General features: G+C 43.8%; 1 protein-coding gene across 1 annotated transcript in view; it reads right to left on the reverse strand.

Moving 5' to 3' along the window:
* Positions 1–15,634, reverse strand: part of Sec24d (SEC24 homolog D, COPII component) — an 86,984-nt gene that overhangs the window by 39,004 nt on the left and 32,346 nt on the right. The gene's annotated exons all lie outside the window — the stretch shown is intronic.

A 15,634-nucleotide genomic window follows, 5' to 3' on the forward strand; every position in this document is an offset into this window, starting at 1 on the left:
ATACAATTATTTGCCAGACAAATCAGTGGGAATGGAAGGTAATTTGCTTTTATATTCAGGATTATAATTTGCCCAAAGGCAGACCATGCCTAAAACGTCTGGGAACTATCACCAACCACCACGTAAGCATTCCAGTCCTGGGAGTGCAACCTCCCAGAATCAGCATGGATGCCTAGCAATAAGCGGCAGCCCCGTCAGGACTCTTTCTTGGCTATTACAAACACTTATGTTTTCCTGCGTTCGCTCCTTGAGATGATAAGAAAGGTCTTCAGCCAACCAGGGCGGCGGCAGCAAGGAATCTTAAAAGCTTCTTAACTGTTTATGTCTCATTCAGGGGCGACAGGGAGAGGTTTGAAAGTGGTGCTGTCTTGTTTAATCTCTCAGGCCGTGTTGAAAACCGTCAGGGTTTATTCTCTTTCCCTGTGTCCACTTATCGGCTCCACAGTCATGTGCATAAGCTTGGAAAGACCTAAGCTGCCTTTTCTTCTGTGCTTAACTGCAGTGAATATGCATTTGTAAGTGAAATTCCTTCTTCTCTAAGACTGGCGAAAGCTGCTCACTTTCCTAACCAAGGGTGCTCACCGTGCCTCACCTGCCCTGGCTTCTAAGCGAGCTTTCATCTTTGACCTCTGTACACTCCTGTTCACACTATATTTTTTTCTGACTATCGTTAGTTCTGGTACCATGTTGTGTGACTTTATCAATATGTAAGCAGGTGACAGAGACGCTGAAAATGGAAAAAGACAAAGCTGATTTTTCAATCTCCTATTTTGGGATTATCAGAGGTGTGGTAAATAGCATACCGATACTATTTGTCATTTAAATGTTTTAATTGAAAAAAATGTATCTTTATGTATAAGTAAAATTAACATTCAGAGTTGGTCAAAGGGGTCCTACAGACCACGCAACCATCACAAGCTACTGCCAAGTCTGTTGTTTCCTCTCCACAATCTAACGGGTGGGCCCTATATCAAACATGCTGAAATCAAACTGGTGCCTAACTAGACATTCCATAGACTGGAGTTCATAAGACCAGAGTTCAAAAAGGAGATGTCAAACCAGTCACAGACTATATCTTCAAAACAAAATCAGATATTCAGGAGGATGAATCCCATCCACATCTTCTAAGATCTTTAGGCTGTGGGATTTTGCTTGCTTGTACGTTGTTATGAACACTGTACGTACAGAGCACAGAACAAGGGTATGAGCTTGTGATCCGGCAGGAGGAAGGCTGGGGTAGGAGGAGCCTTGCTTACACAGGTCATGTCTCAACAAAATAAAACTCCAGACACTTGAGTTTTGCTGTAGATTTTCTGTCCTAGGACAGCAAGGAATTACAAATAACCTAAGCCAAAACTGTTATTTTTATAGATGATGTCCAGTAGGTGGCACTGTGAGACTACAATTGAAAACAAAGTTCTTGTGGGTCATGCCCAAGAAAACAATCGCAACCACTTGTGTAATTTTAGAAACAGCCAAACTTAGAGCAGCCAGTACCTCATTAAAATAATAAGTATAAAGTTTACTAAGATTTACCAACTATTCTAAAACAAATTAATAAAAGACAGGCATATATACATACACACACATATATATATACATATACACATTTCGTCAATATTAAAGCAATTACTAAATTTACTGAGGTAATAGGAAAAATTGTATTTTTAAATGTTGTTAACATTCTGCCAACTTCTCCTTGACTCTACATAGGAAAGCAGAAATATTGCCGGGACTGACAGGCAGCCACCAGCACAGCGGGCAACATCAAAGTGGCCTAAAAGCAAAGGGACTCAGGAAGCCAGCGCCCACTGCCACAGCGGCTCCCACCTCCTGCTCTGTACCCTGGCAATCAAGAGACAGAGCAGCCAGAGCCCAGTGCTGAGTCATGGCCCCGGGCAGCACTGTGATGGAGAGAGGATGCAGCCACGGCCAAGAGGAAAGTGCACAAGGATGCTGATGCTGTTCGGAGGCCCAGCAGCCACGCCTAGGATTAGTCAAGCCCTGCCTAAGGCACCCAGGACACTGTGAGTGAGAGCCCGCCTGTCTCTTCTTATTTCTTGCATTTGCTTTTTAGATCTAACACTTTAAATTTTTAATGGAAACATATTACATCATATCTCCCCGTCTCTTTCCTCCACCAATCCCTCCCGTCTCCTACCTCCAATCTTCCCCAATTCCCCTTCATGCCATCTCAAATTCATGGCCTCTGTGTCTTTACTATCATTTGTACATGTGTGTGTTTGTGTACACACATATATGAGACGTATGTACACACAACACATATATTTGCACTCATATAACTATAAACTACTGAGACCATTTAGTTTTGTTTATATGTCTAAAAAAATTTGACTCTTTGGTATTGGATAACCAAGGAGGAGGGAGGCTCAGCTCTGGGGAAAAAAATAATTATCTCTCAAAAGTGAGAAGGAAATAACATCGCGATATTGTAGGAACAGTATGGCGGCCCAAAGAAGACCTGAACAATGACAACACCAATAAATAAGCTAATGTGGGAGGGGGAAAATTGCACTTCACAGCACAGAGTTCATGTGGATGTGCGCGTGCACACATACACACACACACACATACACACCTGTGTTCTTTCTCTTCCTCCCCACCTCCAGTCATTAGTCCCTCTTTTTTAGTATTTATTTCTTTGTACAAAATTGGCACAATCTGCTTGGAAAGAGTGTGTGAAAGGAGACCAAATGTTGTTCGTCTCTATCCCAGAGAATGCGTGGTACACTCCCTGGCTCCTCCAGCTCCTGTGCAGTTCAGTGACTGACTTCGCTGCATCTCTGCACCCATGTAGCCTGGCAACCTGGATGCCAGGCACTTCACCTTCCCACTGCACTACTGGCCTGCCAGTGACGTCATGAATCCCTGCCACTAGGAGGAGGAATTCGGCACTGGCTGGCATAACCACTGAAGTTTTCCAATGGAGCTCTCTTTCTGGTCACTGAATCCCGATCGCAGGCTCGTTCAGGGTTTTGGCCTGTGCCAGTATCTTCGGAAACATCTCAGAGTAGGTGTTTCTGGCTCAAGATCTCCAGCTGGGACATCACAGAGCACATGGTCCATATGATCTGAAACCAATAGACCTTTCTCTGGATGCTTCTTTGTAATGACTTCCACATTGGCCTTGAGGTTCTCCCATAAGAAGCCACTGGAGAGCAGCGTCCTGGGTAAACCTCTAGCACATGGTGCCCCTGCCACAGCTGGGCCTGAAGATGATGGTGTGGTGTAGTCTAGATGCTGGCCTTCATAAACAAGCTAGCCTGAAGTCCCAGAGGCAGTCCCAAACTTTGGTTCTCAGTCTCTGCCCCTTACAGTCTCTAAACACATCGTGACTTGCCTGCCTGAAGAATATATTTCCTGAGTGATATTAAATATCACACCATATATCACCTATGGACAATTCAAAGATAACCTTTATAGCTTTAAGAGTTTTTGTAGTTGGCTCAACTTCATTTTATGTTTCCAATAAATGATCTCTTCGCAAGTTTGGATGATTTTACAGCGTTTCCTTCTATGGCGCTGCTGGAGAAAAGCTGTCCACACTGATCGAAAAGAAGAAACAAAGGCAAGAATGGCAGCTCTTAGGTATGGTGGAGGAGAGAGTTTATCATAAATAAAAGGGAGGGCATAGTCAGAAGCAGGGACATCTGTGAGAGTCCAGAGTAGACATGACCCTGTGCCATGTGAGAAGAGGGGGAGGGGGAGGGAAAGGGGAGAGCAGGTGTCCACCAAAAGCGACAGCCTGGGCCAAGAGAGTAGATGAAAAGGTCAGGGAACAAAAAAAAAAAAAAAAAAGGTTGGATTGTATAGGGAAGGCAGCTGGGGGAAGGGCACCCTAGTCCCAGAGCTGGAGATGTTTAGGGTAGGGAGTGAGGTGTGCCAGTCAGGAGGGCTCTGTAGCAGGAAGAGACTGAGGGATGCAGGGAGAATCTGGCAGCTGGCATCCACTTTGATATGTTAAAGGCATCTCAGTTAGCCCTTGGTCCTAACACGGGTGACCCAGGGAAAGAGAAGAAGGAGAAGAAAGAAACACAGATGTTTCCAAAGAGAGACGGAGAGGTCGCACCTACACACACACACACACACACACACACACACACACACACACCCCATGCACACGCACACTACATGCACACACGCGTGTGAGCACACAAACACACACACACACACACACAGCGACAGACAGCCCAACAGTGTAGAAAGACAAGAGGGCAAACTACCACAAAGAAAACAGTCACACCAAGCCCAGTTCCAGTCACTTGGATCTCTGGCAGTGAGGGAAGCAGATATCTTATCCGAAAGGTCAGGGGCCTGGGGATAAGAGGCAGTCCTATCCATAGGATAATCCCACAGCTCTCAGGGCCTCAGCTCCAGTTGTGGTCTTGCTGGGACAATGAACTCTATAACGAGACAGGTCAGTTGTGAAGAAGAGTTCTCCAGGTCAGAGGGCTGTGCCCAGCTGCCATTTTGAAAGACAAGCCCTTGTTTAAAACTGAGCTATCCTGGTGACCCAGAGAAACATCACAAGTGCCAGAATTTGACAGCCACAGTCGGGATACAATCCCAGTGAGATGTGGCAGAAAGCAGAGGGCCTGTGCTGACAGGCCAAACAGCGCAGGAATCAAGAGGCTTGTCTCCGGCTGTGAAGCTTCCGGGGCCTGGCAGCAGACCTCACCAACCAGAAATAACTCCGAGCCTCAGATCTGTAGGTAGAGCCTGTTACGTGGAATGGAACTCTCTGCCACAGAACAAGAACTCAGAAGCTCCAGCAGATCCTTTCATGCCCAGAGAGAGAGCCTCCCTCCAGTGGGGCAACAATGGTGGGCTTTCAAAGCGTGGAGACAGGTTAGCCTACAGACCTCAGGGCTATATAAGACTGAACATGCTAAGTTAATCCCCAGACGGGCATCAATAACCAAGCCATGTGACCTCTCTCCAGAATGGCCACATCTGCTTTAAAGTATACACAGGTGACACAATCCTATCTAGCCCTCCAATGTCAGGTGGGCCTTTCGGTAGGAAGGTCACATCGAATTAAGTCTAGAAGAGTGGCTGCCTCTGGTAAGTCAGCGACTGTACCTTCAAAAGGGAAAGTAATTATCAGCACACAGCTAGAGAGATGGCGCGGTGGCTAAGAAGCTGCAGTGCAGCTCTTACCGAGGACCCGGGTTCGGTTCCCAGCACCCACATCAGGCAGCTTACACACCAACACCTGTAACTTCAGCTCCAGGAATCCAATCTTCTGGATTCTGCATTCACATGTGCAAATCCATACACAAGACACACACGTATGCACATAACTAAAATCAACAGTCTTAGAAATGACTGTCAGCACAGTTGGAGGCAGTACCAAGTTCCCTGAGTATGGGGCTGCACCATGTAAGATAAGATTCCTGAAACAAAAGGTGGTCTGTTTGGACCGGGTTAGGCAGACAACAGAGTGCCACATTTGCAAAGATCCCCGTTGTTCTTTTTGCTGGTATAGAAGTTAGAAACTTCGGAGTAAGCACTGCATGATGAATTCGCTGGGCAAGGATTCTGCAGTTCAATGCCATTCCCTTCCGCTTCTCATAAACCTTGGCCCACTGTAGCTGCGGGTTTTATCTCTACAGGAGAACTGTATCTTAGAGTTCACATGCAGGCCACTGACAGAAGACAGGCTTAGTTGCTACCGCACACAATGCTCCAGGGACACCGGGAGCTGATCTTAGACGTAAATCCCTTCTGTTTCCAATCGGTTTCCTCCCTAATAGGACACATGGTGGCCTCCTTGTCCTCAAACAGAAGTGGGAAGGACTGAAATGATTCATTCGAAACTGAACTGCAAATAATCTGTCCGAAACTGAACTGCCTTTGCGTCTGTCACAGTCAGAATTAAAAGTTGGAGAGTTCCCTTCCTTCGTCTCATTTCTGCTCCGGTCATGAAAACCTCTCCGAACAGCTTCCATCTGGGCAGACTTGATGGCATTGTGTCAGTCCAACCTAGCTGAGCACCCATCCGGTTTACTCTAAAGTCTGATGCAAGAAGCTGCCATGCCTCTCCCCTGCTCTGATTTCTCTTCCTCCGCGGTGCTGTATAACCCGAGCCCGATCTTACCTTTGTACATAAGAACAGAACCTCTTTCTTGTCTGCGCTTCACTAGCAGGCCCCACGTGCCCAGAACCCCAGCCAGCCCACCCTGCACAAGCAGCAGCTTCTTACGGAATCAAAGCAATGGCTGGTCTGAAACCCCATTTTGAAACAAGACGATAAGCAATCAATTATCCTTCACCAAGCTGGATGCTGCTTATAAAACTACCAGTCACATGATAGTGTTTCCTGTGTGGGTCACGGTACGATCACTGAAACACTGTTATAATTGAAGATGTGAGTATATAATTATGAAACTTAGTCTATAAGGGGCATAGCAAATCACCATCTTTTCCACACTTACATCTATGGAAAATAACACATGTATTGGAAGCTTTTTCTCAAACTTTTTGAAACTGGGACAGAAGGTGTAGAAGAGAATGAAGAATGGTGGGGGAGGGGGAGGGGGTGGAAATTCTAAGGAGGAAATTAAACTAAAAGATGAATAGGGCCGCAGGCAAGACAGCTCAGCAGGTAAGTAAGGGTACTTAGCACCAAGCCCGAAGCCCTCTGTCAATCACTGTAACACACATAAACAGGAGAACAACTTCCAGTTCCCAAGTTGACGCCTGACCAACACACTCCTCCACACCCTGCCTAAGTAAGTGGGTTTTGTGGTTGTTGCTTTTCTTGTTCCTTCCCTTCTTTCTTTCTTCCTTTCTTTCTTTCTTTCTTTTTTCCTTTCTTTCTTTCTTTCTTTCTTTCTTTCTTTCTTTCTTTCTTTCTTCTCTCTCTCTTGCTCTTTCTCTTCCTTCCTTCTTTCCTTCCTTCCTTCCTTCCTTCCTTCCTTCCCTCCTCCTCTTCCACCTTCTCTTCCTCTTCTTCTTTTTTTTCCCTCTCCAGAACTAACTTGAATAGCAACCAGCAGGTGTTAGGGAACTCGCTTCAAGGCGGCTTGTCTTAGAGCCCCAGTTCCCATCGGAGAAGCTGGTCTCTAGTCTAGCCTCAGGCTGTAGACACAGCAGCCCAAGCCCCCAGACTGCAAACTACAAATTTACTTCCCCTGTACATTAAAGTATAGCAAGACGTTTTCCTTAATTCTTATTTCCCGTGAGGTCGTTCTTCATCTAACAAAAGCAAGCGACTAGCTTTGCAATTGAGAAAATTAGCTTGGCGCATGTTGCTCCTAAGCTACAACAAACAGAACTGCAACACACTTTGCCTTGACAAATGGGAACTCAGCAGCCTGCTACAACACGATAGCACAGCTCTGTAAAGGGTACGGCCGCGTTCTTCAGCTGCCAGACTCACTCACAGCATCACAAGAGTGACCCAAACCACCCAGGGATTAAGATTTAGTTTCAAAGTAACTTTAGACAATAAAGGTACCCTAATGTTTTATCCATGGCTCTTATTTCTATTTTAGTATGTGCACTTTACTTTCCAAGTTTTCCCTTTGGGTAATATATTCAAGATATCATAGTCAAGCTTTGGACCATACCATAGTACACATCTTAGCAGTTAATTTGGGACTTTGAAACATCTGCTTGAAGATAATTTTAGTTGTAAGTCTCCTTTTAAATTATGCGAGGGGCTAGAGAGGCCACGATATTTTGTAGTAGTTTAATTATAGAGCACAGATACATGTAAAAGGAGCTCCATATTAGCTCACGTGAAGATCTAATAATATACGAAGTATATAAACATGGCAGTGCACAGCGGGTGCTGCTCAACAGAGACTGGATAAATGGCAGTGGCCCCTGCCTTCTGGTCCTGCGGTCTGTAAGGGACAGGCTGCTTCTGCCCGGGAATGGAGGCCACGATCTTTTTTTTTTTTTTAAAGGTTTATTTATTTATTATGTACACGGTGTTCCTCCTGCATGTATACCTGTTGGCCAGAAGAGGGCACCAGATCTCACTACAGATGGTTGTGAGCCACCATGTGGTTGCTGGGAATTGAACTCAGGACCTCTGGAAGAGCAGCCAGTGCTCTTAATCTCTGAGCCATCTCTCCAGCTCAGGCCCAGAAGAGGCCCTGTGAACACCTCCTGGTTCCTTGCTCGGTTTTCTGTTACTTAGCTGCCATCCACTACAATTTGAGGAATGGAGTCAACTTTCACTGGCTCCCTCAATATCTTAAGATTCTTCATAACTGTCTTAATGTCTGTCCTCTCTGGGTAGTCTGTCTTGTTGATAAAAGAGAACGAGCTAAGTTAGTGATCACGAACGTGGATGAGCTTATTCAAACTACATCAGTGGACTCCAAAATGATTTTTTATTAACCACAGAGTTTATGGAGAGATAAATAAAGCTATAAATGACATCTATAGTCATTCACAAGTACAAACCAAAATGGCCAATATATGATACAAACTTATACTTCATTAGCAATATTTATCAACAGACCCAATTATGAGTGGCTATGCCGTAAACACTAAATTAGAAGCCTAAAGAACTATAAACTAACCACATTTCTGTGGCTTCGTTGATCTTTGTCTATACAAGCCCAAGGAGATCTTACTTATTCAAAAAGACTCTATGCCATCTCCTGATGATTCTGGGTAATCTTGGCCCTTCCAGGAGTATGAAGGGCTGGCTTCACGTTGTAAGTTCAGCTCATTCATAAACGCAGAGGGAAAAAAAGAGCCCATTGTTATTAGTAAGAAAAAGGAATGCCCTTCTATGTACTTAACCAAAATAAAAGCCTGGCCAGCTCCTCCAAGCCCAGTGGAGCCTGAAGAACTCCTGTTCCCAACCAGAGTTCCAGCAGCATCAGTTCCTAGGCCTGCGACCTTAAACAGCCCGGACCTGCAGAGCTTCATCGTAAAAGAAAAAGGAGACAAGAAAGGGGAGGAGGGGAAGAGGGTGACATGGACTTTATAAGCTGTAATTCTCCTGAAAGGAGGATGGATGCGCACGGTCATCTTGACATAAACTACGCTCTAGGGAGACAGAATGTTTTTCCTTTGGTATGTTAAACAGAGTAACTGCTCTTCCAAAGTATGTCACCTCATGCACGAGCGACTGGCTGAAAAGTCAAATGCACAATGGTCAGTTCCCTTCACATGGCTGTGAACCTTTCCCCAGCAGGATGCACTGGTCCTACACTCATTTTCGTTTTCTGTGCACACTATTTGCCAATTCTTGAGCATCCATTCTTCCTTTTCCTTGCCAATGGCATCTTCTTTATAAATACTGAGTTATAAGAATATGGAGTCATAGCCGAGCGGTGGTGGCACATACTTTAATCCCAGCATTTGGGAGGCAGAGGCAGGCAGATCTCTGTGAGTTCGAGGTCAGCCTGGTCTACAGAGCGAGTGCCAGGACAGATTTCAAAACTACACAAAAACTGTGTCTTGAGAAGAAAAAAGAAGAAGAAGAAGAAGAAGAAGAAGAAGAAGAAGAAGAAGAAGAAGAAGAAGAAGAAGAAGAAGAAGAAGACGTCATTCAAAGAAAGGATTAAAGGAAAAACAAACAGTAGGACAACCTTCTTTATTAAATCACATCTTACTTGGGGCTGAAGAGATGGCTTATTGGTAAAGAAAACCGGCTGTTCTTCCAGGGGTCCTGAGCTCAATCCTCAGCAACCACATGGTGGCCCACCACTATCTATAATGGGATTCTTAGCTCTCTCTGGCATGCATGCAGATAGAGCACTCAGACCTTTAAAAAGATTCATAAGTAAATCACATCTCAGGTAAAATGCTCCCTAAATATGAACTCCACAGACAAGGTTAGATTTATAGACCCCTTTTCACACTGGGGAAAAAAAAAATCTGTATGTTTGCAAATTCTCCTTAAGTCCTGGCCAAGAGTAGCCGGTGTTGTCTCCATAATGCGCATAAAATACGAAAGATAACTTCAGCAAAGTGTAGAGGTATGGACCAAAGTTCAAGGCTGCTAATGCCTTATGATTATGTTCACTTGCGACAGAAGAGTATATACAAATAGCCACCTGGTTTATAATGGATATTACTCATTGTATATCTATGAATGCACAAAATGTAAAGACATCATATTTCATAGAAAAGAAGCCAAATGAAATTATTTGCTTCTATCTCGAGTCTTTTGGTACTTGAAGTCAAGAGGATTTCTACCTCAGTTTTTAAAATACTGCATCAAAAGTAAAGGATTTTACAAAATTTTTAACATGACTAGTAATTTGATGAAAAAAATCCTTTGGGGTTAACTATGTTTGAACATGGAAGTGGGTCCGCCCCACTTAGAGCCTAGTTTAAAAGCACCGCGATTTGTCTGACCATGAGGACACAGCCCTGCCCTTGGAAGCAGCAGGTATCTCCAAAGCAAATGCTGGTAGGAACAGATCCTGATAATAACTTCCTGGCAACGTTTGATTTTGCAGGCCGTTGCTACCACAAAGGATACTTTTGAAGGTTTTGTCAAACAACAGAGCCAACTCTTAAAAAGCTGTGCTATGTAAATTGTTTTGAGAGATGCCAAACCAAGATGTTACTCTGAAAGCCTTAATAGTGTGGTAGTGATGGTCATGTTAGCCCACTACAAACAAAATCCTAAGATGTAGGTAATCTGAAAATAAATACAAGTCACTTGTAACACAGGGCAATGATCTAAAATGCTATTCATATGGAAAACTGTTCTTGTATAACCTACTTGCTCGGGATGGTATTTTATTTGAATTTATTTATTTACTTTCATTTTATGGATCTGAATGTTTTTGCCTGCATCTATTCCTGTGAATGAGGTGCATGTCTTTGTCCACAGATGCCAGAAGAGGGTGCTGGATCCCCTGGAGCTAGAGTTATAGATGTTTGTGAGTCACCATGTGGGTGCTGGGAATCAAACCTGGGCCCTCTGGAAGAGCAGCCAGTGCTCTTATCCACTGAGCCATCTTTCCATCCCCAGGAAAGATATTTTAAAGCTTATTTCCCTGAGGGTTGGGTATAGTGGCACACATTTTTAATCCCAGGACTCAGGAGGCAGGTGGATTTCTGTATGGCCAACCTGGCATACACAGTGAGACCCCATCACAAAAAACAAGTAATAAAACACAAAAACCTAAAACACCTTGTCCTTCACATTCATTTACCTAACTATAATTACTGAGTTTTGATTTCGAACATGAGCCATTAGGTAAGCAGTGGCAACAATTATTAGTATTTAGAAGAATGAACGGGCACAGAGATGAGAACACGTTGAACATGTTGAATGTTCATTCTGCGAGAAGCATCTGAGTATGTGGATATGGGTTGAATGAGGGAGGGAGGGAGAGAGAATATGACTTTGAAGAACTCCGGTGCCTGGCATTGGGCCCACTTAATAGTTGCTGACCTTTTCAACACACCTAACTCTGCCTTAGATTCCTCATCCCTAAAATGGGGATAACTACCCAGGTTGGCTGGCACAGTTTTTCAACAGTGTTTCTCTACTGTCCGTGGCTCTCCCCATTTAGGTCCAGCTAAATGCTCATGGAGTAGACACTTTCTCCAAGGATGCCCTCGAGAGCTACTCCCTGGAGCTTTAGCATCTTCTCCACACCCCTTGTCTGTTCCTTCTATTTCAATAAGCAAAAATGACAGTGCTTCTCTGAGGAGGCAGCTCTTCATGAAGGGGACACTGCCACCGCAGGCAGGGCCTCTCACATCTGTCCATCCAGAATGATCCTTCTCCTGCTGCTCTGAGGGAAGGGGCGGAGCAAAGGAAGCAGAACTGTCACAGGCACCTAACTGTGCAGTATGACACTGTCTGCAAACACTGGAAGACAATGTATTTTTATTCTTAAGTACAGCTTCTCCGCAAGTCAGATTTCAAATGTCATTCATCAGTCTAACTTCACCTGCTCTGGCTCTGGAAAGCCCAGACACGTTCCTGAACTCAAACTGGCACAAAGGGAATGTCAGGCTTCGGGGTGATGTGGTATTCCTCTCTGTATGCTATGAATATGTTTTGTTACCTTTGGTTAATAAAGAAACTGCTTTGGCCTATATCAGGGCAGAGTATAGCCAGGGTGGAAGAGATAGAGAGAGAATAGGCAGGATCAGGGAGACGCCATGTCGCTGCCAAAAGGAGACAGATACCAGATCCTTACCGTAAGGCACAACCTCAGGCCGATACACATATTAATAGAAATGGATTAATTTAAGACGTAAGAGCTAGCTAGAAATATGCCTAAGCTATTGGCTGAACAGTGTTGTAATTAATATAGCTTCTGTGTGATTATTCATGTCTGAGCAGCCGGGAAATGAACAAGCAGCCTCTATTTACATCAGGGTAGATACCATTCAGTTAGAACTATTGACTTTAAAACTCACGAAGCAAATATTCAGTCTTGATATAAATGTCTATATGATTTTGGGGAAGGCTTGAATTAATGGCTGAAAGATTTTCCCCCCAACAATACCCCAAATCTCCACACATATCAGGTTTAATTTTTAGAAACATATTATTGAATATTACATTATTACTACTGCCATGATAACAGGAAGCTTGGAGGGGGTGGGAGTGTGTTTCAGCTGGCAGAGTGACGGCCTTGAGTGCGGGGCAGAGCTCCTGGCTTCCAGCCCCACATCACATTCCTCCCTCAGGAGGTGGAGACAGGAGGATCAAAAGTTCAAGGTCATCCCTGGCTACACAGTGAGCTGGAGGCCAGCCTATATGAGACCCTTGTCTCAAACCAACAGAAACCTATTGATACGAGCATATAGTAAGATGGCCAAGGAGCGGTGTCATCAGCAAACAACAGCTAAACTTTATCCGGTTCCAAGCATTTGTATGTTGTCTCTCTGGGTGGGCCATGTCTGTGTATTACGGTATAGCTATGTGTATGGGAGGGAGTCTATGCCTATACGTGCACATGTATAGGGGGGCAGCAGTCAACGATGGGTATCTTTCTCTATAGCTGTCCAACTTATTTGGGGGTACAGGGTCTTTTTCTGAGCCTGGAGCTCACTAATTCAACTAGACTGGCTGTCCATCCATCCCCTAGGAGCACCTGTCTCTTTGCCCCAGTGCGAGAGCAACGAATAGGTGCTGCTGAGCCTAGCTTTTACTGTGGACTGGGAATCAAAGCAGAGGTCCTCGTTGCCTGTGAAGTTGGTACCTTACTGGCTGGGCCCCAAGCCCCTTCCCGGGATATTTGACCCAAGTTAGCTTTCTCGGGAGGAGATAAAGAATAGATTATGCTTGTGTCCAGCTAAAACCCAGAGAAATCAAGCCAGAAGGTGGTGCCCCCTGCCTTTAATTCCACCAGACGAAAGGCAGAGGCAGGTGGATTACTGCGAGTTCAAGGCCAACCTGGCCTACAGAATGAGTTACAGGACAGCCAAAGCTACACAGAGACACTGTCTCAAAAAACCAAAAAAGAAAAAAAAATCAGACAAATTCACTACAGTGAGCCCAGTATACCCAAAAATGACAGTCAGGGGCTTAAGTCCCACATCCATGATTTTGATATTCAACAGAACTTCTGCCTAGAATGTTTTCTTATTTGATGTATTCTTGGTGGGGGGTAGCTTTTAAGATATAAACTCATCTTCCCCTGATTATGAAAGTTACAAGTCTCAGAGGCAAGACAGAGAAAGTACACCTGCAACAACCCCACCCCGAGGAGAAGCGAATCCACGGTTCTTCCGGGCACATTTGTGGGAACGCAGCTCCCCAGCTTTGGGACTCATGCTACAAAAGCTCTGTGCTTCCAACATCTCACACTGGCACACACGGTGGTAACGATGTTTCTCTTACTACACGCATGCCTCCCCACCGTTAAGGGTGACACTGTCCTCTAAACAGCGGCATGGGACGAGTGCAAGACACACTCATAGACAACAGAAAAGAGGAGGTCAGTGCACAGCTGGGCCAGCATTAGTATAGTAATTTACATGTTGATTTTTTTTTACAGGATGAATACATGTAGGCTGGTATATGCATATTTTAATTGTAAAAGGAATCTGAAAGAATAGGTAAGGCTGTTTGAAAAAAGCTGGTGGGCTAGAAGCAGGGGAAGGGATTGATTACCCACTGAGAATGTTCAAATTTTATTATTCAAATGCCATCAGCTCAGCCAAGCAAAGAATAGTACTACCTATTGTCATAAGGTGAGAATAAACATTAAGTGTATTTGTGTCTCTCCCTAGAGAATAAGGGGGAAAAGAGAGGTGGGTCTCAGTAAACGAGAAATTACATATACCTAGGATGTGTTAATTCCCTAAAAAAATCATAAGATAACAAATATTGTCATTTATTCATGTGAATCATGTGTTTATGAATGGCATACTAGTCAGTGTACCCTTTTGAAATTAAATTTTATTTAAATCACAAAACTGGAAATAAAAAATGTCATAGATTCTACCACATACCCATCATGGTTGCTTAGATTAAAGTGAGGACATCATGGGATCCTGGGGACGATGTGGAGGAGCTGGCGTGCTAGTGCAGAGTGAATAAAATGAGGCAACCACTTCAGAAAACGGCCTTTGAGTGTCTTATAAAACCACTTAAAATCCTTAAGAGGATTCAAAGTATTTGTGGATGTTAGCTTAAGAAAATAAGTGTATGCCCACGGGAAACTTGTACAGCATGTTCACAGCCGTTACATTAATGAGTTAGGAAAAGCCTGCACATCTATGAACTACTGTGTAAGCAAACTGGCATGCCTGTACAATGAACTACTACTCATACATGAAAAGAAAAGCTATTGCTCCACGAACCTCTGTAGGGAGAGAGAGAGAGAGAGAGAGAGAGAGAGAGAGAGAGAGAGAGAGAGAGAGAGACTTTCATGGGAGATTTTTCTAGCCTCTGTAATTTTAGCCATATAAGGCACTAGAAAAGTAATACAAATCTGTCAGAGAAAAAAGTCAGAACAGTGGGCCCCAAAGAAGGGAGGCTGTGTGAAGGGTGGGAATGGCTCGGGAGCATGGGCTACTTCTCCAGAGTCACTGTGATAGTTTAGATTCTGATAGGCATCAAAGTTACACAGGTATATAGATTAGTTCAAATGTAATCAATAGCAACTTTAAGGCATGCATTTCTTGAACATGAGACCTTGGGTTTGACTGCCAGACCACAAAAGGATGTACATACTTATCATAAATGAATTCTGTAGGTAATTTTCAGTAAGCAGATATTGGGCAATAGTTACTAATGTGTGCATGAGTGAAGTAGACTGACATTCACAACTAACCTTAAGATGCTTCCAAAAAAAAAGAAAGAAAAATGTAGATATGTGACAAAATAACAAACATTGATAGTATTTAGATGATGACATAAAATTACTTTAAATTTTCTGTACATTCAGCATTTAAAATTTTTTGACATTATAATACAATACAAACATTCCTCCTTTTCCTTTTCTCTCTTCAATAAAACATTGGCAATAGTTACAGCACATATTATTTAAGCTACATACGTTATACACCACAGGATCTCTTTATCAATATATGTTGGTCCATCTTATCACACCATTGGGATTAGTACCCAGGGCACTAAGTAATGAGGCTTATGAGATTCTGGTTTACAAATGAATTGAATGACTAGCTGTTTTTTGAATTGTATCTGCTTCTTCCA

Source organism: Myodes glareolus, chromosome 17 (genome assembly GCF_982192425.1).
Source record: "Myodes glareolus chromosome 17, mMyoGla1.1, whole genome shotgun sequence".
Classification (NCBI taxonomy): domain Eukaryota; kingdom Metazoa; phylum Chordata; class Mammalia; order Rodentia; family Cricetidae; genus Myodes; species Myodes glareolus.